Here is a 24560-nt window from a genome sequence, read left to right on the forward strand (position 1 = left end):
GGGCAGAGCGAGTTCGCTTCTTCCATGCAAAGCGTGTTGAGAACATATGCAAGTGATCCAGGTGTCTTGCTTGGTCCCTTACTGGAAGAGGCAACATTTTCTGTGGAGGTTTGCCCCAGTGCGCGCAAAATAATATCCTGCTAACCTGTGAGCTTGGTTAACTCATAAAGAGAGATGTTCGCACGGGTAATTCTAATATCTTCAACAATATTGTAATCCAAAGCGGGAAGACTCACCGAGTTATTCGGGGGGAGACTTGTATTTGTACTGTCTGGTGGGGTGTTTTGGAGTTTTCTTCTCATGGACATATCTTTCATTGTAACTGTCTTCCCAGACTTTCTTTGTGTTTTCTGTGTTGAGGAAGCTGGTGGATCAACTGTTCTGAGCAGTTGTTTAAATTTTCTTTCGGTATCTCAAACACGGTGGGAGCCCCTTGACTTCTCAAGTTGTATCGACTGTTCTACTTTGGGGGCTCCTTCTCGATGGTTGTTTTCTTCTGGGAAGCATTAAGACATTGACACATGCTAATTACATGCCCAGAACTTAGAGCTTCATCAGATGTAGCATACTCTTCTTCGTCTTCACCCTCCTGCTGAACCTGCTCATTGTCCTTAAAATGATAATTCAATCTTGAAGCCATAATGCTCATAACTCAGTTCCATTCTGAACAAGACTTCTCTGAATGTTGTTCTTCGAGGATCACGCAGTAGTTATCCTTCATAATTTGGTCCACTTGGAGCACAACATTGGAGCTCTGTGTAGATTTAGTCGGGTTGCTACTGCTTCTACCTGATGTCACATTCTTCCTCTGTGTAAATCTGGGAGGTCTGCTGCTCACAAATGTCTCGGTCGCCAGTGGCTTAAGTTCAGCTACTTTGGTTGTCAAGGACTTGAGGAGATGAGTAAGGGTCTCAATTTCACTTGCTTCCTTTTCATTTACCTTACTCACAACAGTCTGAGACCTCCTGCCCATGTCTTTGGAGTCCTTAGTTGGTTCTCCATCTATAATGACTCCAATAGTGCACAGGTCTTTCTCCACATCAATTACTTGGAAATTTTCTAAAAGTGTTGGTTTCACAGCTCGCTTGACGAACTGTGCAATATTGGTCGGTAGTGTAGACGTGTAGTAGTCAGCTGTGATGGAATCACGAGGTTTAGTATCTATTGTGAACTTGTTCAAGATAGGGTTAAACCTCTGGTTAAAATATTTCACCTTTTCTTTCTGCTCCATCTTGAGACTACCCAACTCTTTCAACAACATGGCGGGGATTTTGGACTTCAACAAACTTCACCAGGAAAATTCTCTTAAAATTCCCCCAATTCTGAATGGATTTGATAGGAAGGCTATGGTACCATACATCTACTCTTCCATCGAAGGTACATGGAAATAGTCTACATGCAACATCATCATAACGTACCTCGAGTGTCTGCAAATGTAGGTAAAACGTGTCTAGATGGTCTTTTGCCTTCACTATTCTGTCAGGGTCATATTTCATTAACAACTTCTCTACGTTTCTTGGAATCTTATGCAAGACACCTAGGAGTGCCAATGGGATTTGTGTCATACATTCTAGATTTTAAGCATTTATATTGTCCTCCTCTTCTTCGGAATTTGACGGTTCAACCTCTAAATCTGTCGGTTCGTCTCTGCTTCCACCTCCTCCACTGCCTCCACCAGAACCTAAGCCCAAGAGTAAGTTGTTAACTTCTTATCCTTCTAAGAAAATAGGAGGTTCCTCTTCATTATAAACAACTTCTGCTAGCTCTTCAAGAGTGGCTAGGATTACTTCTTCAACATATGAGACTACCACTCATGTGGGGGGAGTCTTTTGCTTTCTCTGTGAAGAGGGAAAAATGTGTACTCCTAAAATCAATCCAATAGCTTTGGAAAAATGACGGGTGATCAGATAGACAACGCGAATGTGATGATATGAAATTTCCTGTTCGGGTTTGGGAGGTGATTAACCAAATTTAGAGTTGCGCGTGGGAGAGAGGGAGTTTGTGTTACTGTCTTGACTAGATGAGGGATAAGTGAGGCTGAGAGGACATTCAGCCATAAACTACTGGTGTCCCTCCTTCTAGTGCCATAAATGTTGACGGTGCTAGACCCACCAACATTTAGGGGATCTCCCTGTATGAAGTACAAACTAGAACTCACACCGTTTGGTGTAGGATTCCCATATGGTACGATGGCCTAGTTGCAATTATCTTAGAGATTTTCCTTAGCTCTTGTATTTTAGCACCTGGGAGTGTTATGCTTGTAACTTCAAGAAGGCGAGGTGAGTATGCCTAGTGAGTGCGTAATTTAACTTTGTGTCTGGGTTCTCTTACTGTAAGGGAGAGGGTAAAAGTGAGCCTCTAGATGAGAGGTAGTAGTACCACCCAGGGAGAGACACACGCGAAAAAAACAAGGGTCTGTCCAACATCCAGCGAAATACTCCATAGCAGATGTAGCAGTTGTTAAAACCAAAGTACAAGGGAAAACACATACACCGTCCAGTGGAGTAGTCCACATGGGGGTGACAGTCGTTATAACCAAGAAAGCACAAGAATGGTCTATCTAATTTCTGGCAGAGTAGTCCACATGGACGAGACAATGATAAACAATACAACACATCTTCAACAATGTAAGTACTAAAATAACCAAAGTAGTTCAAATATTTTAGTACAGGTTAAGCAAACATGCATTACAAAATTTTAAAGAATAGTCTTACAAACATATACAAAAAATGCGTGAAAACGTGATGGCTTGAGACAGGCTTCTGAATTAAGAAAAAATTCCAAGACACATTTGTACACCATACATCACTAGCCCCAGTAGTGGGACATTGGAGCCACTCCTCTCTCCTTAAAGAACATACTACAGACTCTCAAGGCTATGTGGGAGGAGCCAAGGTGAAAATTCCTTTTCTCATACAATGAGGGGGTATATATAGCCAAGGGGGATACTTGACCCATGTGACTCTTCGACTTCCCTCATGACTCTTTGACTTCCTATGACTTTTCAAATTACATGACTCTTAAACTTCATATGTGCGTCTCTTGGACTTTCAGATTACATTACATTTGATTACAACAGGTATGGTCCATAGTAGTGATGTGACCGAGACAAGTCATGACACAACTCGACATGAAACTGCTGACATGTACTAGCTGCCTATGGTGTCTATGTCGAGATATTATGCTGCTAAGTGATGGGTGTGCTCTCGGTGTATCATGTCTTCACCTCCGCATGGAAAAGTGTGTGGGGTCTTCGATGGTCTTGGTCTTTTCTTGATGGTGTACGTGTATGTGTCCCTTTCGCTTGTTGCTTGATGTGCTTCATACATTCGTTCAACTGCAAGCAAGTCTTCTAACATGAAATCCTTCTTCATCTCGTTCGTCATCACGCCACGTTTCATCAATGTCCCTATTCCTTCAATCACTCATGACAAGATGACATCAAATCCAAAAATATCCTAGTCTAGCATGATATATCCCGTTCCGGGTGTAGGTGCCTGGGAGGGAGGACAAGGCACAGAAACTGCGCATAGCATAGTTCAAGTCGGGATGAGAGGCTCCAGAGCATTGTCGGGAAAAACTCCGTATATGTCACTAGGAGGAAAATTTGCGCAATCCAAGACATCATTGACAACTGCAAGGTAGAACCTAGTCGGACATAACTGCGCAGTTCCTCGGAGGAAGACAAGGCAGGGTGACGAGAGGAACTGCTGGGAAATTCTACGCAGTTTTCAGGATGAGGACTGGTCAGGTCATCTGGGGGTCTATTTGGGAATCTACGCAGTTTCTCTGAGGAAGACAAAGCGGGTAGCAGGAGGCACCCATAGACATTTTTGCACAGTTTTCCAGAATAAGGTTGGATCAGGCTGCGGGGAGCTTCTGGTCACAACTGCGCAATTTTGAGAGATAGTGTCGAACAGGTAGTAGGGGCCTTCCTGACACAACTGTGCAGTTTCCGGGATGAGTGAAGAGTGGGGTAGCAGGGATAGTGCCAGTCAAAAGGGCACAATTTACAGGTTCAGAGCAGAGAAAGCCAGCAAGGGGCCTTCCAGTCAGATCTGCACAATTTCTTGGAACAGTGCAGTGCTAGGCAACAGAGGCCTGACTCACATGATAGTGCACTTTTTGTAGGTAGTGTAGGATAGGCAGCTGGGCATGTCTGCGCAGTTTTGGAAAGTAGTGCAGCCTGGGATCACAATGCAGTTTAGGTTTCTGGTAGACTAGAGGGAGGCTTGGTGAGTGATCTTGCAGGAAGCATAGATTGGATCAGATTGGGGGACAACTTCTGTGCAGTTCTGGGAGAGAGTCGGCTTGCTCGCTTCCAGGATTGCGCTGTGCAGACTGTCCCGGAGGACAAACTCAAGCTCTGTGTAGTTCTAGGTAGCAAAGCAGGGTGAGTGAGAGCTGCGACTGCGTAGTGCAGCTCAGTCGGAGTCCGGTTCAAGGAGGGTTGTCAAGTCGAAATATTTTAAGGAAAAATGGCTAAGTGCAAGAGTAAGTGAAGTTGCACATAAATAAAATTGTGATCACACACTTAGCATGAATCAATGATAAGATACCTCAAACCAACAAGACAAACATGTGCTCAGTGAGACAAAGGTTAGGAGCGACAAGTGCGACTCTTGAGATAGACCTCTGAACGATCATGACGAAACTTGCGTGACTATGCTTGAAACTTTGTGTGTGAGTATGAACAATGTTCACAGAGAGAAAACAACTCATGCACATAAAGACAAACCTTCAAAATTGCCAGAACAAGATCACAAGGATGACGTAGCAACCAACATGCGAAAATATGACCGGTGGTAGATTAAGCAAAAAGGGTGTAAAGACTAGAAGAGAGCTCATGAAATGAGCCCGAGTATTTGTAACCATCAGGGGAAAAACTAAGGAAGGCTCTGAAATTTGGATGCAGGCCAAAATTTTGGAGGGTTTTGCAACTGCTACAACACCTAGGAAGCTCCAAATACACTGGTTGGGACCATTCATTGTTGTGGAAGTATGAGAGTCTGGAGTTCTTAAGCTCACACAACTGGATGAAATCCTATTGCCTGGCTAGGTGAATGGTGCATGCCTAAAGCCCTTCTATGTCCCACCCACTTCTTAATCAATTGATTAGATCTCCAAAAGGGGATCATAGTTATGTTTAGGATAGATCCAGTTAGTTAAATTTGAAGTTGAGTCAGTTATGTTAGTTGCGAATAAAGTTACTCACGTCAAGTGTGTTAGTTAGTGTTGGAAAATAATAATGTAAGAAATATGTTCTTTATGTAGATAATTACTTGTGATATTCTTATGTTTTTATTATGTTCCTCTTTTATCTTTTATTTCATCAAGAAATTACCAGCAAAATAACACAAAGATCAGAGACACCAAATGTAGGTGGAGAGCTAGGGCAAAACCCCTACTTAGGGGAAACCCCAGTCAACAACTCTTCCTTAATAATTTCATGAGATGATCCAAGACTCTTGACATAGACATAGACTTCCTCCACACCATTTCAACCCTTTCTTCCTTTTGTGGATGATAACCCTTTCAGCAATAACTTTGACCTAGCAGTAACAAATTGTAGCAGTAACAGAACTTCGATCTAGTATAAATTCAAACTAGCTGTAGTCCAGCAACAACTTCGACCCAACAGTTAGCCTAGTAACAACTTCGACCCTATAGTTAGACTTTGATCCAACAATAGTACTTCGACCCTCCAGTAGTAGACTAGAAAATCCACATGTGTGAGAGAGAGATGACCTGAAAACTTCGATCTTTTCCTTTCCAGCAATTCTCCTTCTTCTCTTAGAATTTTGCACTTTTTCTACCTCCTTCTCTTTGATATCAAACTTGTGTGAGAGATGTCTCCAAATGAATTTGAACTTCTCCAATATATAGGCTTCTGGTGAAGTCGAATTACCCTATTTGAGACCAACTTGATCTCCTTGAGGCTGACTTGGTGTGGAGGTCACAAATGACTTATTTGACTCAATAACAAATATTTTTACATGATTCAAAAGCCCAATAAGGGTCTCTTTAAATGGACAATGACTCTAATGACTCAGTATAAATCCTAGAAGTCCTCAATGGGGACTTTGACCTAAAAAATGATGACCCAAGCATGAAACCCATGCTTTAATAAGTCATAAGTCATAATAGTAATATTAATTTATTTTTCATTCTTTTGATAAATACATTTCATTGTGACTCAAATACAATTTTTGAAGACCGAACCTAGTTACATTCTTCAACACTCCCTCTTAACTAGGAAGGTATTCATACATACATATACAAGCACATGGAAGATCTCAAAACACATGAACCACAAAGAGTTTAGGCACTTACCATTCCACGAACTATATTCTTGACCAGGGAAACCTATCCGGGTGGGACTAAGATGGACTAAATATTTCAGCCTCTCTGGGTACCATAAGGATTACTTGCTAACCATCAACCCAGGGATCTAGGTATGTAATGCAAGGTCAGATCTCTATGACCAACGCCACACTCTCTACTACTTCAGGAACTAGACATCAACACATATGTTGGCAAAATGTCCTCCTAGGCATTATACACACTCAATTCCTCAACATATCAAATCTCTCTGACCTCAAGCATGCTTTTCAAAAACTTTGATAGATTTACGTAAACAGTCACAATCCCTTAATTAGTAATAACCTTTCAAATACTCATGAATAAACACAAACCTTCAGGGTCTTTTGAATTCTTTATGTTGCCTCACAATTCATCACAGTAGGGCTTTGAGGCTTCCCAAATAAATCTTGACAAAGGTGTCCTCAAGCATTCAACTTCCTTTCCTACCTCACGTGCAAAAACCAAACCATGCTTTCCTTCTTTCAGCAGCACCTCAATATGCATTCTCCAATTTTCTTCTTCAAGCTATCCATCATGACTATAATATTCCCTCCCTCTCAACTTGGGAGATATCCTTCCTTATATCTAGTCTTCTTCTTAACTTAGGGAGATCAACTTATTTCTATGTCATCAGAGAATATTTCATGGCTTCCATCCTTCTTATCAGTGTCATCATAGTCATCATCATTTCATATAACTTCCTTCATCATGCTTATCAATCAAATCAACTTTACTTATGAACATCTTCATTATCTTGAAGACTATGTACCTACACAACTTAGATAGCAAGTACAACCAAGTACATATATAGAAGCATGAACTTAACCGTATGATAATCATATAGTAACGGAAGAATTAGACTTTATCAAATATCTAAACTTAGTTATGTTCATAATTAGCAAGAGACACATACTTTTATGCTTCAATTGCTCGAGTTAGGTTATAACCCCTACATCACATTAGTAACTCAATCAAGATATCAGTTTCATTATATCTAGGGCCTTAATCTTTCTTCCATAGATATGACATACTCTACTATAATATATTGAAAACCCTAGAATCAATTCAAACAAGTACATTTACAATGCATCTAACAACTTTAGAATTCATATGTTATACTTCTACTAGGATTTAATGCAAACCCTAGATTCCATTCATGAGACACTAAGCCTTAGATGACAACAAGCAAAAAAATCATAACAAGGTTTCAACAATGTGACCAACTTCTACTAGGGTTTTTTGTAAACCCTATATTTTATCATCATAATGGAAAGAACATCACCATATCCTACAATATCAAACTTCTAATAGGGCTTAGTTACAAACCCTAAAACTTTATCAACAATTTTGGTTAGCACATATGTCTAAGATTTCATAATCATGCACAAACATATCACAATAATATCCATTAGGTAAACCTAAGACAAATATTAATACATTTAAATTCATACATATAACAATCTTGATTAGGCTATGGTTTTAATCATATAGACAAACATTTACCTAGGGATTCATTCCTAGGAGCTATCTCTTGATACATAAGGGTTTTACTTACAAACTCTAATTTACCAAAACTTGAAGGTCTAGGAACACATTACCATCCAACCCTCGAGGACTAGGGTTTCCATAACAATAAACATGACATTACCATAAAAAACCCCAAACATCAAAATAATAGTATTTTCTAGGTTTCATTACTAACCCTAAGTAGACTAGGGTTTTTCACAATAACATACCCTTAGGTTAGGTTTTTGTAGAGAACATTTTAGGGTTCTACAAACATAATTATTTTAATGAGGGTAGATTAAATCTAATGATTAATCTCCCTGACAAGAATCTTTATGATTCAAAGGTCCTAGACATAACTCCTGTTAGTAATGTAAAGCAGATTCCTTAAAATGAATGAGTATACCTTTATAACAAAGAGAAACAAATCTTACATCTTAAGGCATACCTTTTCAAACAAACCTTATAGGACATTAATTACAATAGAGCTTCTATGCTTTGTCTTGTGAACTCTTCTTCATAGCCTTTGAGTATATCAACAAGCTTTTCCTAAACAAGGAAAATATAAAAGGAAATTTTATTAGCCTCTAGTATAAACACATATAGATGGGAAAAGGAAAATAAAATATTAAGGATAATACAATGAGTAATATACTTATCTTTGGAAAATGGTGAGGACTCCCACTTAATCCAATCTTGAGGGATAGCTAGAATAACTTAAAAATGTTCTTCCAGAGGATGTTAGACCTACAAGTATTGGAAATCAAAACATAAAGGAAAAAAATTCAATTCTTAGAGTATAAGGATATGTAAGGGATAGAGTCTCTAAGAGTCCCTAGAAAATAGGTCTTTGAATTTGGATCCTTCCATCTTGTTCTTATTTGGTGAACCTTCATTGGCAATGTGGCATTCAATCTTGGATAGGTCTATCTTCTTCATATGCACTTTAGACTTCTTGAAGGTTCCTTTGTTCTTGTGATGAGCGAAATAGGCATTCAATATTTCCTCTTCTTCACTCTCCTCGTTGCTTACTAAAGATATTAAGACTTCTTCTTGACTGCATGCATTTTTTTGAATGTAGCAGTATCCTTCCAAATCTCTTGAGCGGAATCTATGTTGGATATATATGGGATGAGGTTATCCTTTATTCCATCCACTATTAGGTTCATGGCCAAAATCTGTGTTTCTCTAAACTTTTCCTTCACTTGATTCATCTATAGGCTTCTTCACCTTTCCTTTAACTAGATCCTAAACTTTTTCTTCTCGAGGATGAGGTCTATCCTCTTCTTCCATGCCCTCTTAGTTGGATGCTCCTTCTGATTTATTTTCTCACTTCATTGAGTTATACAGTGTCCTTGAAGATGGTATAATTTATTTGTTATATGATCCTTTCGATGACCCTTATTCAAACTTATTAAAACACATTATTCTCCTTTCAATATTTCTTTGAGCTGCCTTTTTCCCTTCTTCACCTTAGCTCTAAAACCATGTTGGAAAATCAGAAAGGAAGAAAGATTTTATTTAGGTAGATAATTACTTGTCATATTCTTATGTTTTTCTTATGTTCCTCTTTTATATTTTAGGTCATCAAGCAATTACCAAGGCAATTATACAAATATCATAGACACCAAATGTAGGTGGAGAGCTAGGGAAAAACCCCTATCTAGGGGAAACCCTAGTCAACAAATCTTCCTTAATAATTTCACGAGATGATCCAAGATTCCTTATCTAGATACATACTTCCTCCACACCAAGTCATCCCTTTCTTCCTTCTGTAGATGATAACCCTTTTAACAATAAATTCAACCTAGCAGTAACAACCTGTAACAACGACATAACTTCAATCTAGTAGAATTTTGACCCAGCAGTAGCCCAACAACAACTTCGACCTGACAGTTAGCCCAACAACAACTTCGACCCATCAATTAGCCCAACAATAACTTCGACCCAAAAGTTAGCCCAACAACAAATTCGACCCAACAGTTAGACTTCGATCTAGCAGCAGTACTTCGACCCTCCAGTGGTTGACTAGAAAATCCACACGTGCGAGAGCGGGATGACCCAAAAACCTCGATCTTTTCCTTTCTAACAATTCTACTTCTTCTCTTGGAATTTCACACTTTTTCTGCCTCCTTCTCTTTCATATCGAACTTGTGTGAGATATGTCTCCAAATGAATTCAAATTGCTCCAAAATATAGGCTTTTGGTGAGGTCGAATTACCCTGTTTCAGGCCGAATTGATCTCCTTGAAGCCGACTTGGTGTGGAGGTGACAAATGACTTATTTGGCTCAATAACAAATATTTTTACATGATTCGAAAGCCCAAGAAGGGTCTCTTTAAATGGACAATGACTCTAATGACTCAATCTAAATCCTAGAAGTCCTCGATGGGGACTTTGACCTAAAACATAATGACCCAAGCATGAAACCCATTCTTTAATAAGTCATAATAATAATAATAATATTTTTTTTCTTTATTTTGATAAATACATTTCATTATGACTCGAATACAATTTATGAAGACCAAACCTAGTTACATTCTTCAACAGTTAGTTGGGAGCATCCCTCCGTAATTGATCGTGGTTGGGGAAACACCCATGATAGTTGTCTTATCCATCATAATTAGTAATAATTCCTAGCGTATTTTCAAATTTGGTTTAAATATCTCTTGTAATATCCCTGACACATTTTGGTTATCGATTTTTGGTTTTTCCATCATCTTGTAATAATTAACCATCATGATCATCCACCTTTTTTGTTTTTTCTTCATCCAGATCAAGTCCAGGTCACAGCCGTCGTTAATGTCATGATTTGAATCAAGTATATCAAGTTGTTGTATTCATTAGTTAAACAGTATAATTGCAAGTGTCATGTCAAGTCTTTCTCTATAGTTGCATGGAAAATTTAATCTCTCCATTGTAAAAGATTAGATGTTCGAACTTCTCGCTCTGGATTCAATGTTGAATTCACTTGGTTCTCAGTCCAAATTCAAGCCCCATGTGTCTGTTGTGTACAATCGATGAGTTACAATCATGACTAAGGTATCCAAAAATGTTATTCCTACCCCTTTGTATGACCTCAAAGAGACAAAATTTGGAAGTATTTTTGGTAAATATGAGAAGGTTACGCTCGTCGACAATGATTTATCAGACTCCTTCCATTCCCCATGCTTAAGCTATTCAAGATGGTAGCCACTCTTCTAGGATAAAATAGGATTTTTGAGGATTATAGTGGTCCACACTGATGAATTTTAGAAATTTACTAATCTTTGGATCTTCAGGTGTGACCATGCAATGGACTAAGTTCCTTATTAACCCACTACATGGAGGTTCCCTCTCACTTGACAAAGAGTACCCAAGTGACATCCAACAATTGATGGGGCTATATTTTGTGGGAGCCACAATGTCATTTGCATTCCATACCACCTCTAAGCATGGTAAGAAAATAGGTGACAACAACTACTATACTAAGTATGCTACTCAACACGGTGGAAAATGAGCCACCATTGACCTAATTAATGTTCCCTCCATCACATTTTCCCTTCACATAATTGCTGGGAAAATAATGTGCCATTACACAAAGGGTGAATGCACTTTGGATACCATCTCGGTGGTGGAAGCCTATGAAAAAAGGGAGCAATTGAACCAGTGCAACTATTTGCTGAATGAACTTTTTGAAGCGTGTGAGGTTGTGTACAAGTGGGCGGCATACTTCATCTATGGATATCTAGTCATATCTCTAGAAATGATGAAGTGGTTGTTGGTGTTGTCACCTTCTGAAAATAGAGTTCCAGTTGTACAAAGAGTACCAAAGAACATAGAATCTTGCAACCATCTTCCAAGCTGAAAGAGCTCTCAAAGCCAAATCAGACCCTCTCCACTGGATAGTGCAAGGAATAATCTTTACAATGGTAGTGGAATTCCAAGAATGGAATCATGAATCAGAAGTTAGAGGAGATTGAAGATACCCTTTGAAAGCCATAAAACAAAGAGGAAAATACCAAGGGGAGGCTAATCACAATCGTAGTTTCCTAAGAGCAGCAATGGGGAAGGATAGAGAAACTTGCGATCAACGATTGCCGATATCGGTGATCGCAAAATTCAGAGGCCCATGGTCATCGCAATCGCATGTCGCACTCAGGAAGCATGTCATATCGGCGATCAGTGAATCCAAGGCAAGGCAGATCGATGATCGTAGGGTCTCGGGCACAATCTATCGACTTATCATTGATCAGAGGTCTCGCATATCGGACTTCTCACATAACAGAGGTTCGAGAGCGATATCGAAAATTGACGGTCAAAGGTCAACGTACAATGCAAAGGATAGTCAAATCGGTGATTAGCGGAGCCCACATATCACGCAATTGGCAGTTGGCATTTGCAATGGATCACCCTTAAAGGAATTGCTAGAGAAATACACAGATAGCACTGGATAGCCGAAATTCGAGCCTATAGTGTTAAAGCGCTAGGAGGGACGGAAAACCATTTAACAAAGGATTGCAGCGAAAAACCAAGGCCAGGTGGGCCCTTTTCTCTCTCCTCTAGGGGGCCACGTGGCAGAATACCATTGGATCCTACGAATCCACATGGAAGCTGATGTCATCATGACGTGGCAGTACGGAGGACACATGGCATGCTGATCTAGCATTTTCAAGGTCCTAAGGGGGCATTTCTTGGTAACACGTGTCACCACTCACAAAGTGACATGTGGTAGCGATGACATCATCAATAAAAAATCACACAAATAAAAGTCCCTCCTCCACCAAAGTCCCTTTTGACTTATGATTGTGATATGTAAAGACTCTCCGAGATGTGATATTTTATTGTCATGCCTTATGAAAGTTTTGCATCCAGACAATTGTCTAGCACTATGAAAGGAGGTAAAGAGGCCCTCTCTCCCATATTGCGATTGTGATACCCCAGGTGGGCCCAATCCCGCAGGTTGGTGATCACAAGTGTAAAGGGGAGATATCAAAGGTGAGCATTATAAAACACCGGTGTGCGGGATTCTATGTAACAAAGGAAAAAGACCCCCGGAGGGCAGTCCAAAGGCCCTAGCGCCTAAGGAATAATCACTTGATCATTGCTTTCAGTCACATGAAGCAAAAGGGGCTATAGTGGATAGAAAGGCCCCCTCCTGTAAAGACTTTTTAATGGAAATTTCCGATGTGATAACTCTGCGACCAGGTAGTGCAGAACTTTAAAGGTGTGATGGGTTGGCAGTTGTGGCATTTAAGAAAGGAGATAGAGAATTCAAACTCGGCATGGACCAACCCAGACAAGACCCTTGTGACATGAAACTAGGGTCGCCGCTGATAGAAGTAAATGAATACTTGGAAGTTTGGGAGGACTTAATTATCCAACATGGTGCTCCATACAGAGGGAAGATGAAGTAATGCCCAAGGGTCCTCTGCTTTTGTACTATAGCATGAAACTGATAGTTTCCCACTCCTAGCTTTAAAGGATGAATGGTTCAAGCAGTAAAGGCCGAAGCCATGGGAGTCGACTGAGTAACACAGGAGGCCAGATCGTGAGAAAAATACAACCTGAAGCAGAGGCGATCATAGGGATGGGCACAGAGATATTTTATTGACGTTTTCATCTAATTGTTGACTAGTTTTGTTATCCTATAATGTGTCACCATTTAATGAGGCAATTAATATTTTGTAATGTTTTTGGGCCACAGAGCCATCCCTGGCCGAGACAGCTAGTCGATCTGACAACTGAGACTCGGCTGAAGATATTTTGTTGTAATCAATGTTCAACGCTCCCCTCTCCAGATAAATAGAGGGAAGCAACACTTAACAAAGGTTCAAAAATCCTAAAGAAAAAGCTACATGTTATTTTTAGATTGTATGACTGTATGATATGCATATTTTAGAATATAAATAAAATGGTGGTGATTCCCCCTTCGAGCACTACAGTATGTTCTCCCTCTGTTAAAATCCATTATGTTCATGTTTCTTCTATGAATTCATGTAATCATAGCTGCTAGAAATATTTCAAACTTCCTCACCGATTATTTTGTATTGACTTGTTAATGCATGTTCCTGTATAGATTATTGAGATTATATATTTAAAATTGCACTCCATGAATCATAGCACCCAGTCTCTCTTTTGTCCATTATATCTACGTGTAACTCAAATAAGTGTAGAAATTCTTGATGCTTCAAGATTTATGTGTTAAGTGTAGAATTCTTTATGCTTTAAGCTCTATGTGATGAGTTACTCCTTCTCCTTATCCTCTCTCATTGCTATGTCAAAGCTTATTAAACTATAGGTCCTTGAACTACTCGGCCTCCACTACTTTATGCACATATTTCTATGAGCTGTATATGTGAAGAAGTACTAGAAACTCATGGCTTACTCCTTTAGATGAATGAACCAACCCATTCCATTTAACACACACACACACACACATAGATATATATATCTATGTGTGTGTGTGTGATGTCTACATTTTCCTCATAATCACACGAGACACACAAAATCTAGATGTTCCGAGGCACTAGTCTTGTAAGCAATCTGAGACTGTCTCTGGGAGTGACAACATCTTCTGGCGTCGTTGTCAGGGAACTTATTGAAGGATTTTTCGCATGGGATACGACAAGTTGAGCACTCTTTGTGTAGGTGAGAAAATGTGTTCTAATTGCATCCACAACACCTTGGTGACTCCACAAACCCAATTATCATTTGTCATCCTGGCTTTTAAAAAGCCCCACACTAGCTCTGACCCATAGAAATTAATTTTCAGGAAAGTCTTGAAGGAGAAAAATCCTACTACCTGTGCTATCGTCTCATCACTCTTTAAAGCTTCCTCATCCACCTCCCAACCTGATGTTACTCAATACTTAGGATTTACTCCTAAGACCCTTACATACCCTTCTTTCAGTCTAGCCACTCCAACCACTGTGGTTTTGGCCCAAGTTCCTCCGAAAAATCTTAAACCCTCTCCATTACTCCAGATGGTTGTTCTGGGACTTTTACTGAATAAATATGCCCCTCTTGATTTACCTCAGCCCCTAAGTTCTATGCCTCAGGAATACCTAAAGCTTTTTCCTAGGTTCAATGGGGAGGATGAAAACACTGCGCATAGACACATTGAAACCTTCTGTGCTTTTGTTGAGAATCTAAATGTAGAAAAACTGGATGTGGTCTTGCGACTCTTTGTACAATCCCTTGATGGAGAAGCCATAAAATGGTTTAAAGCCCTACCTAATGCCTCCATCACTACCTAGGAGGAACTTGAAAACTCTTTCTCACAAAAATTGGGTGAAAAGAGAAATCATGAGTACCTCCTCACAAAGTTTAATGCTATAAGGAAGAAGTTGAAAGAGGATACTTTAGAATTTATAAAAAGGTTCAATAAGTAGTATAATAACCTTCCTGGTGAGATAAAGCCTCCTTCAGCTGTTGATTGCGTAGTTTTCTTGGGAGCTTTTGAATCCAACTTTGGTTTTACCCTAAGAGAAAGGAAGTCTATCACTTTAGATCAACTCCAAGTCGATGCTATTGAGGTGGAAGCAAATTTGACCTCGACAGGGAAGTCAAGAGGAAAGCAGGAACTTACTAAGAATAAAAGGGGGAAAGAAGAAGCATCATCCTTCGGTCAAGCTAAAGAATCACCAGATCTGAAGTGGAATGAACTCGATAAGCTCATTAGGAGTTTATCACATAAGGTTGGAGAGCTTGAACTTGAGAACAAGAGTCTCCCCAAATAGAATGCTCAAGGCAACAACTAGGGTTATAACCCATAACACAGAAGGCCACCATTGCCGACACTTCCAAGGGAAAGAAAGGAACAACTCGACTAGATCCCTCGTCCTCTACATTTAGAAGATGATCCCGATGAAAAATCATCAGATATACATGAGATGCAAGGAAACTTGTATTTCGCTTTCTTTGAAGAAGAACATGAAAATATGGCTCACCAGGAGACCGGTCATGATAGAGAAGTAGCAACAAATAAGGAGGACATGGATTATTATTGTAAACAGTTTGTGGATTTCATGCAAGCACAACTACACCAAAAGTATGATCTAAGATCTTCAAGAAAGAGGTCGAGGGAACTGGAACAAAAAGAGGGAAATGCTCCTCAAGATATTTCCCCAGTTCCAGATAAATGGAAAGGTAAGTTGAATCTTGACTCGTCCAAGGTAAAAGTTTCCTCCAATAAGGAAAGCAATAGTTTCGAGGAACACATAGAAAGGAAGGAACCTATTCTGCTAAAAACTGCAAGTGGTAAGGAAGGAGAAGTAAAGCTGGGAAGTATAGATAAGGGCCAACCTACATTTAATATTCAAAGGGAGCTCGAAAGGGTAAAGATTCATGTCCCCCTGATTGAACTTCTAAAGCAACCCACTTATAAAGCTCAATTCTCTCAGTTCATGCTTCCATCCACCTCTTCAACCACCCATGATTGTTTAAACCTTCAAGAAGACAGGCCATTGGTTGTTTTTGGGCTTCATGTGGAAGAACTTGATCCTTCTACGACACCCTTCTATGTGACCTTGGTAATCCATGACCTCTTATTGCATAATTGCATGTTGGACTCCAGAGCCTTGCACAACCTCATGCCCTTAGCAGTGATGGAAAAACTTGGCTTGTAGATCATGAGGCCCTACACAGACCTATACTCCTTTGATTCTAAGAGGGTCAAATGTCTGGGAATGATAAAGGATCTTTTGGTAAACCTGGTGCAAACCCCTATGAATATTGTAGTAATGGACATAATGGTGGCCGATATTCCCCCTCGATTCAACATGCTCCTATCTAGGTCTTGGGGTTCCAAGGTGTGGGGCTCCATCAAGTTAGATCTAACTTATGCCACTATTCCCACTTTTGGAGGTGAATAAAGGAGGTTGTATAGAGAGTCCAAATTTGTAAGAACTATGACCCAAGATAAAGGCTAAAAAAACTCCCCAGTGCATGGAAAAGAAAGTGACATGTCCTGCCTGTTCCTAGAAGAAGATGAGTCCATCTGAGAAGAAACAACAATACACCTAATAAGGTAGTTAGAACATGCAGCAAATTCCAAAGAGGGAAATGGAGGAGGAGTATTGTTGGTATCTCTTGAGGGTAGACTGATACCCCTCTCATTCAAGCTGAAGTTTGACCAACAACGTGGCTGACTATGAATCATTGCTCCTTGCTACAAACAACAAAGAATATGAATATTGAATTCTTAATGGTGCATGAGACTCTAAGATGATTGTGAAATAGATATGGAATCAGTGCCAGGCCAAACACCCCAGATTAAGTACATACCGGAATGAAGTATGGGATTTGATTGATAACCTCTTCGTGGCCTTTAATATCCAATTTTACTCATAGAAGGAAATAGAATGGTTGATTTCCTTGTTGTAGCAATAAGCAGTTTCAAGCACCCTCAAAATCCGCTCCTTGAGTATGAGGTTGAGGTCAGATACAGACCCTTTATACCTGATAATTGCAAACACTGGCATGTATTCAAGGACTATGAGTAGGTGAAACAATTTATAGAAGACGTTGGGGCGTTCACTAACTCAACCATCGATCAAGAAGAGGAAAAAGAGGTTGATCAGGAAACCACTTCGTGGGAAGACACAGTGGCTGGACGCAAAACTATACAACTAAAAGGGAATACCATTCCTCATGAACTAGTCCCACTGGAAAGAATTTTTAATAAGGATGATGTAACCTCCAAACCAATGGCTCTAGAGATGGACGATCAAGTAGAAGATTGCAATATTGGCTCAGAGGATGAACCCTAGATGGTTAGGCTATCAAAAGGAATCCCCTTGCAATATAAACAAAGGTATTTAAATCTATTCAAAATCTACAAGGATGTTTTTCCTTGGTCTTATGAGGATCTAAAAGCATTTGATACTAACATCATACAACATAACATTCCTTTAAAGAGTGGAATAAAACCATGCAAGAAAAAGCTCAGGAATGTTAATCCACTCTTACTACCCTCCATTGAAAAAGAAGTGAGGAAACCTATACAGGCCAAAATCATAGTGCCTTAAAGGTACTCGGAGTGGGCGGCCAACTTAGTCCCAGTTCGAAAAAACAATGGAGAAATAAGGCTATGTGTAGATTTTCAAAATCTAAACAGGGCGTTGTTGAAAGACAACTACCCGCTACCTAAGATGGATTATATATTGCAGAAGGTGGTTGGCTCAGTCAGAATGTCCATGATGGATGGGTTCTCTGTTTACAACCAAGTGACAATTCACCCTCGTGATCAGAAAAAGACCGCTTTCACCACCCCGTGGGGAACATTCAAGTATGCTCGCATGCCTTTCGGTCTCATTAATGCAGGGGCCACGTTTAAGAGAGTTATGTATATGGATTTTGTAGGGGAGAAAGACAAGTTCGTGGTGGTTTATTTGGACAATATCACAGTCTTCTCCAAGACTGATGAAGAGAACATCATCCACTTGAAGATCACCTTTGAGAAATGCATGATGTATGGTATTTCTTTGAATCCCAAGAAATCTCAGTTCTCCCTAAGTGAGGGGAAGATACTAAGACACATAGTAGCGCGAGAAGGAGAGAAGATCGATCCTAAATGAGTCGAAGCCATCAGTCATATTCCTCTACTTAGAAATAAGAAAGAGGTCCAAGCCTTTTTGGGGAGAATCAATTTCTTGAGGAGGTTCATACCCAACTATGCAGAAATAGTCAAGGGTATTACAGACATGTTTAAAAAGGAATATGAAGTCAAGTGGAGCCCTACCCCCTGATATTCTTTCACTAGAATTAAAGAAGCTTTGGCCGAAGCCCCAGTACTAGTCAACCCTGACTACTCAACAAATTTCTATATCTTTTATTTTCCTTCTCTGCATACTATTGCCGCAATTATGCTACAGAAGAATAAATATGGTTATGAACAACCCATTTCCTTCTTTAGCCAAGTCCTGAGGGATGCTGAGCTGAAATATAACATCTTGGAGAAACAAGCCTATGCACTAGTCAAGGCTTTGAAGGCATTTCGTATGTATGTGCTACAATCAGAAATCGCAACATTTGTCCTAACGACAGCGGTCAAGGACATCCTGGTGCAAGGAGATAGCGAAGGAAAAATGGGTAGGTGGATAGCAAAGATACAAGAATATGAGTTAGACATAAAGCCTACTAAGCTCATAAAAGGTCAGGGGTTAGCCAAGATTTTATGAGAATCTAATTGCCAAGCTTTAGGGATAAAATTGATAACAGAGGAAGGCAGACCAAAGGTTCAATAGGATGGGATTAAAACATCAGAGCAAAAGATATATGCTAAATATGAGGGATCACCCTGGTATAAGAATATCATCCATTATCTCTTATTCCTGAGCTTCCCACTAGGGCTGGATAAATCCAAATACCGAACTCTGAGATTGCAAGCTCAAAAGTATACCATATCCAATGATCAAATCTACTGGAAGGACCCGGTGGGAGTATTGCTGTTATGTTTGGTAGAGGGAGAAACCCATAAAGTGATAGAGGAATTTCATGGAGGAGTTTGTGGAGGTCATTACAGCTCGAAGACCACAGCACACAAAATCCTCAAGGTAGGATTCTATTGGCCTACACTATTTAGAAATGTTCTTTCCCAGGTCAGGTTGTGCCAGAAGTGCCAAATGTTTGCTGAGAGGCAAAAACTTTCTCCTCTCCCCCTGATTCCAGTGCATGTGGAAGAGCCTTTCAGACAATGGGGACTAGACTTCATAGGAGAAATAAACCCACCTTCTAGTGGCGAACATAGGTGGATATTAATAGCCACTAATTATTTCACCAAGTGGGTAGAGGACATCCCAGCCAGAAACACTACAGACTTAGTGGTAATCAAGTTTATGGAGGAGAACATATTATCTCGCTTTGGTTGTCACATCAAAATTATCACTGACAATGCTCAAGTCTTCAAATCTGCCAAATTCATTAGCTTATGCTAGAAATTAAATATTATCATCAGGCACTCCACCACCTACTATCCTCAAGGTAATGGCTTGGCTGAGTCCTCAAACAAAAATGTTGTGGGAGTGCTGAAGAAGACCATCACCAAGAATCATAGGAACTGGGACTCCGAACTTAAGTTTTCCCTTTCGGCTAACCGAGTAACTCCTAAATGATCCACTGGAAAATTGCCTTTCGAGCTCATGTATGGTAAGGCTACGATCTTCCCAATCCAATTAGAAATTTCGGTGGAAAAGTTACTACAAGAAGCTGAGAAAGAGCCAAGTTCCTTGACACGAAGGATAAACCAGTTGGTCGAGCTTCAGGAAAACAGAGAACAGGTGGGGGCCAAATTGTCAAATTACCAACAAAAGATGAAATCCATGTTTGACAAGAAGGCCAAGGATCAAACTCTTCAACCAGGAGATTTAGTTCTCCGATGGGAAGAAAAAGGAAAACACGGAAAATTCAATCCACTATGGTTCAACCCTTACAATATTGTAGAAGAGAGAGGAAATAGCACGTACCTGCTTGAAAATCTGGATGGTGAATCGTTGGAACTGTCGGTAAATGGTCATTTCCTCAAACTCTATTTCCAAAATTAGAGGTACCTGTCTTGCACTCATTGTAAATACCTGTATGTGTATTGTAATTATTATATGAAATTTACAATTTCTGTTGAGAATTCCACTTTCACAAAATTATCGTTATTTTAGAAAAGACTCCATGCCCAAAGGAGAAGTTCACAGTTTGTAGGTTCTCAACACCTTGCTAGCAAGGCACTGTCCCTGGGTGGATCCAATGTTGTCACCTTCTGAAAACATAGTTCCAGTTGTACAAAGAGTACCAAAGAATAGAGAATATTGCAGCCATCTTCCAAGCCACAAAATCTCTCAAAGCCATATCAGACCCTCTCCACTAGATAGTGCTCGAAATAAGATTTCCAACTATAGGTAGAAGTCCAAGAATGGACTCCTGACTTATAAGTTAGATTAGATTGAAGATACGCTTTGAAAGCCATAAAACAAAGAGGAAAAGGCCAAGGGGAGGCTAATCACAATTGCAGTTTCCTAAGAGCAACGACGGGGAAGGACAGAGCAACTTGCGATCAACGATCACAAAATTCAGAGGCCCATGGTCATCACAAACAAATGTCACACTCAGACAGCATGACATATCGGTGATCGACGGGTCCAAGAAAAGGCAAATCAGCGATCAGAGTGTCCCGGGAACAGTCTTTCGGCTTATCGGTGATCAAAAGTCTTGCATATCGGACTTCCCGCATAATGGAGGTCCGGGAGCGATATCACAAATCAAAGGTCAAAGGTCAACGTACAGTGCAAAGGACAGTCAAATCAGTGATCGAAGGAGCCCAAGAATATCGCAATCGACATTTGGCGTTTGCAATGGATCACCCTTAAAGGAATTGAGGGAGAAATACATCGATAGCGCTGAATAGCTAAAATTGGGGCCTATAGTGATAAAGCACAGGGAGGGGCCGAAAACCATTTAACAAAGGTTTATAGTGAAAAACCAAGGCCAGGTGGGCCCTTTTCTCTCTCCTCCATGGGGCCACGTGGAAAAATACCATTGTTTCGTATGAATCCACATGGCAGCTGACGTCATCATGATGTTGGAGTATGGAGGAAACATGGCATGATGATCTGGAATTTTCAGGGTACTAAGAGGGCATTTCTAGGTGACACGTGTTACCACTCACAAAGTGACATGTGGCAGTGATGACATTATCAATCGGTAATCGACGATTGCACAAATAAAAGTCCCTCCTCCACCGAAGTCCCTTCCGACTTGCAATTGCGATATATGAATACCCTCCTGGATGCGATATTTTATGTGTCATGCCTTATGAAATTTTCACGTCTGAAAAATCAGCCAGCGCTATGAAAGGAGGTAAAGAGGCCCTCTCTCCCGTATTGTGATTGCGATACCCCAGGTGGGCCCAATCCCACAGATTGGCGGTTGCAAGTATCAAGGGGAGATGTCAAAGGTGAGCATTATAAAACACCGGTGTACGGGATTCTATGTAACAAAGGAAAAAGACCCCTAGAGGGTAGTCCAAAAGCCCTAGCCGAGGACTAAGCACTTGATCATGGCCCCCGGTCACATGAAACAAAAGGGGCTAAAGTGGATCGAAAGGCCCCTTGCTGTAAAGACTTTCTAATGGAATGTCCCGGTGTGATAACTCCATGACCAGGTAATGTAGAAATTTAAAGGCGTGATGGGTTGGCAACTGTGGCATTTAAGAAAGAAGATGGAGCATTCAAACTCAGCATGGACTGATCCAAATAGGCCCCATTGTGATACGAAACCAGGGTCGACGTTGACAGAAGTAAACGACGACTTGGAAGTGCGGAAGGACTTGATCATCCAACATGGTGCTCCATACATAGGGAAGACGAAGTACCGCCCAAGGGTCCTCTGCTTCTGTACTATGGCATGAAACTGATAGTTTCTCACTCCCAGCTTTAAAGGATGAATGATTCAAGAAGTAAAGGCTGAAGCAATGGGAGTCTGCTGAGTAACACAGGAGGCCAGACTGTGAGCAAAATACAACCTGAAGCAGAGGCAATCACAGGGGTGGGCACATAGATATTTTATTGATGCTTTCATCTGATTGTTGATTGGTTTTTTTATCCTGTAATGTGCCACCATTTAATGAGGAAATTAATATTTTGTAATGTTTTTGGGCCACAGAGCCATCCCTGGTCGAGACAGCTAGTTGATTGGACAACTGAGACTCAGCTGAAGATATTTTGTTTTAGTCAACGTTCAAGGCTCCCCTCTCTAGATAAATAGAGGGAAGCAACACTTAACAAAGGTTCAAAAATACTAAAGAATTATTTTCAGACTGTATGATTGTATGATATGCATCTTTTAGAATATAAATAAAATGGTGGTGATTCCCCCTTCAAGTACTACAGTATGTTCTCCCTCTGTTAAAATCCATTATGTTCATGTTTCTTCTCTGAATTCATGTAATCATAGCTGCAAGAAATATTTCAAACTTCCTCACAGATTCATTTGTATTGACTTGTTAATGAATGTGCATGTATGGATTATTGAGATTATATCTTTAAAATTGTGCTCCATCAATCATAGCACCTAGTCTCTCTTTTGTCCATTATATCTACCTGTAACTCAAATAAGTGTACAAATTATTGATGCGATGTGTTAATTGTAGAATTCTTGATGTTTTAAGCTCTATGTGATGAGTTACTCCTCCTTATCCTCTCTCATTTCTTTGTCAAAGCTTATTAAACTGTAGGTCATTGAACTACTCGGCCTCCACTATTTTATGCACATATTTATGTGAGTTGTATATGTGAAGAAGTACCAGAAACTCATGGTTTACTCCTTTATATGAATGAACCAACCCTTTTCGTTTAATATATATCGCTCCCATAGAGAATCTTGGATTGCTTACAAGACCAGTGCTTGGGCACATCTAGATTTTGTGTGTCTTGTATATGTGTGTGATGTCTCCATTTTCTTGAGAATCATACGAGACACACAAAATCTAGATGTGCCTAGGCACCAGTGCTTGGGCACATCTAGATTTTGTGTGTCTTGTATATGTGTGTGATGTCTCCATTTTCTTGAGAATCATACGAGACACACAAAATCTAGATGTGCCTAGGCACTGGTCTTGTAAGAAATCCAAGATTGCCTGTGGGAGCGACAACAGTTGGAAACAATGTTAGTACTAAGAGGGGGAAGTATTAAGGCTAATTTAAACTTTTATTCTAATTTATATTTTTATCATTCAAACTCAGCATCCACTGAATGAGAGCAACCATTAACAAACCATAACAACAACCATATGAATCAACAAACGCATACACATCATGAGAAACACATATATGACATAAAGGTTTAACGTGTAAACCCTTCTGAGAGAAAAAAACACCAAAGCTTGTTTTTGTTATTAATGTAAAAATAAGAGCACCTACTCTATTACATCAATTTGTTTGAGAGCCACCACTCATAGGAAGCACAGACTCCCTTTGATTGTTTGTTAGCACGCACTAGCAGGAAGCACCAACTCCCTCCTTTTGCAAACACCTGATCAACCTACAGAAGCACCATCTGAAGCACCAATTTCATGGATTTGTTGCAAGCACCAACTTGCAGGAGGCACCAACCCCCAAGCCTTCTTAAACACCCACTAGAGATGGAAGTACCAACTTCCTATATGTAGGTTCCAACCCACACTCAAAAGATAACTTACTACTCAGTGTAATTGGAAGCCTATCTACCTATTTTCAACTCTTTGTTCTCATCAACAACCTTTCCTCTACTCATCCCACATTGTACTTTGTCCTCTACACACCCTACAACAACTCATTGTGTAGGAACCTGTTCTATACTATATATATATATCACAATAAAATACAACCAGAAGAGAAAAACATTGGGAATTCAAATTTATTCAGCACTGTCTAACACATCCCTGAATTTCATTCACTGAACATATCATAAAATTGACATATATTTAACTAAGGCCACAAAGAAATCATACAAAATAATATTGCAACACATATGTACCGTTCACCAGAAGACGAGACTCCACTTGATTTGTCGTTACTTGTCTTCCCTTGTTGTCGGTCACCTCCAAGAGTGAATGATGACGTACTTGATCCGAATGCGATCACCCACCAGTTAACCTCCCAGCCTACTCCTTGGGTACTCTTCTTCCCCGCGGACCCCCAAGCTGCAATGGGGTTGTACAATGGAGGAATGCCATAGCTGGTA

Source organism: Pinus tabuliformis, chromosome 7 (genome assembly GCF_031772625.1).
Source record: "Pinus tabuliformis cultivar Carrire ecotype Pingquan chromosome 7, CPIR1, whole genome shotgun sequence".
NCBI lineage: Eukaryota > Viridiplantae > Streptophyta > Pinopsida > Pinales > Pinaceae > Pinus > Pinus tabuliformis.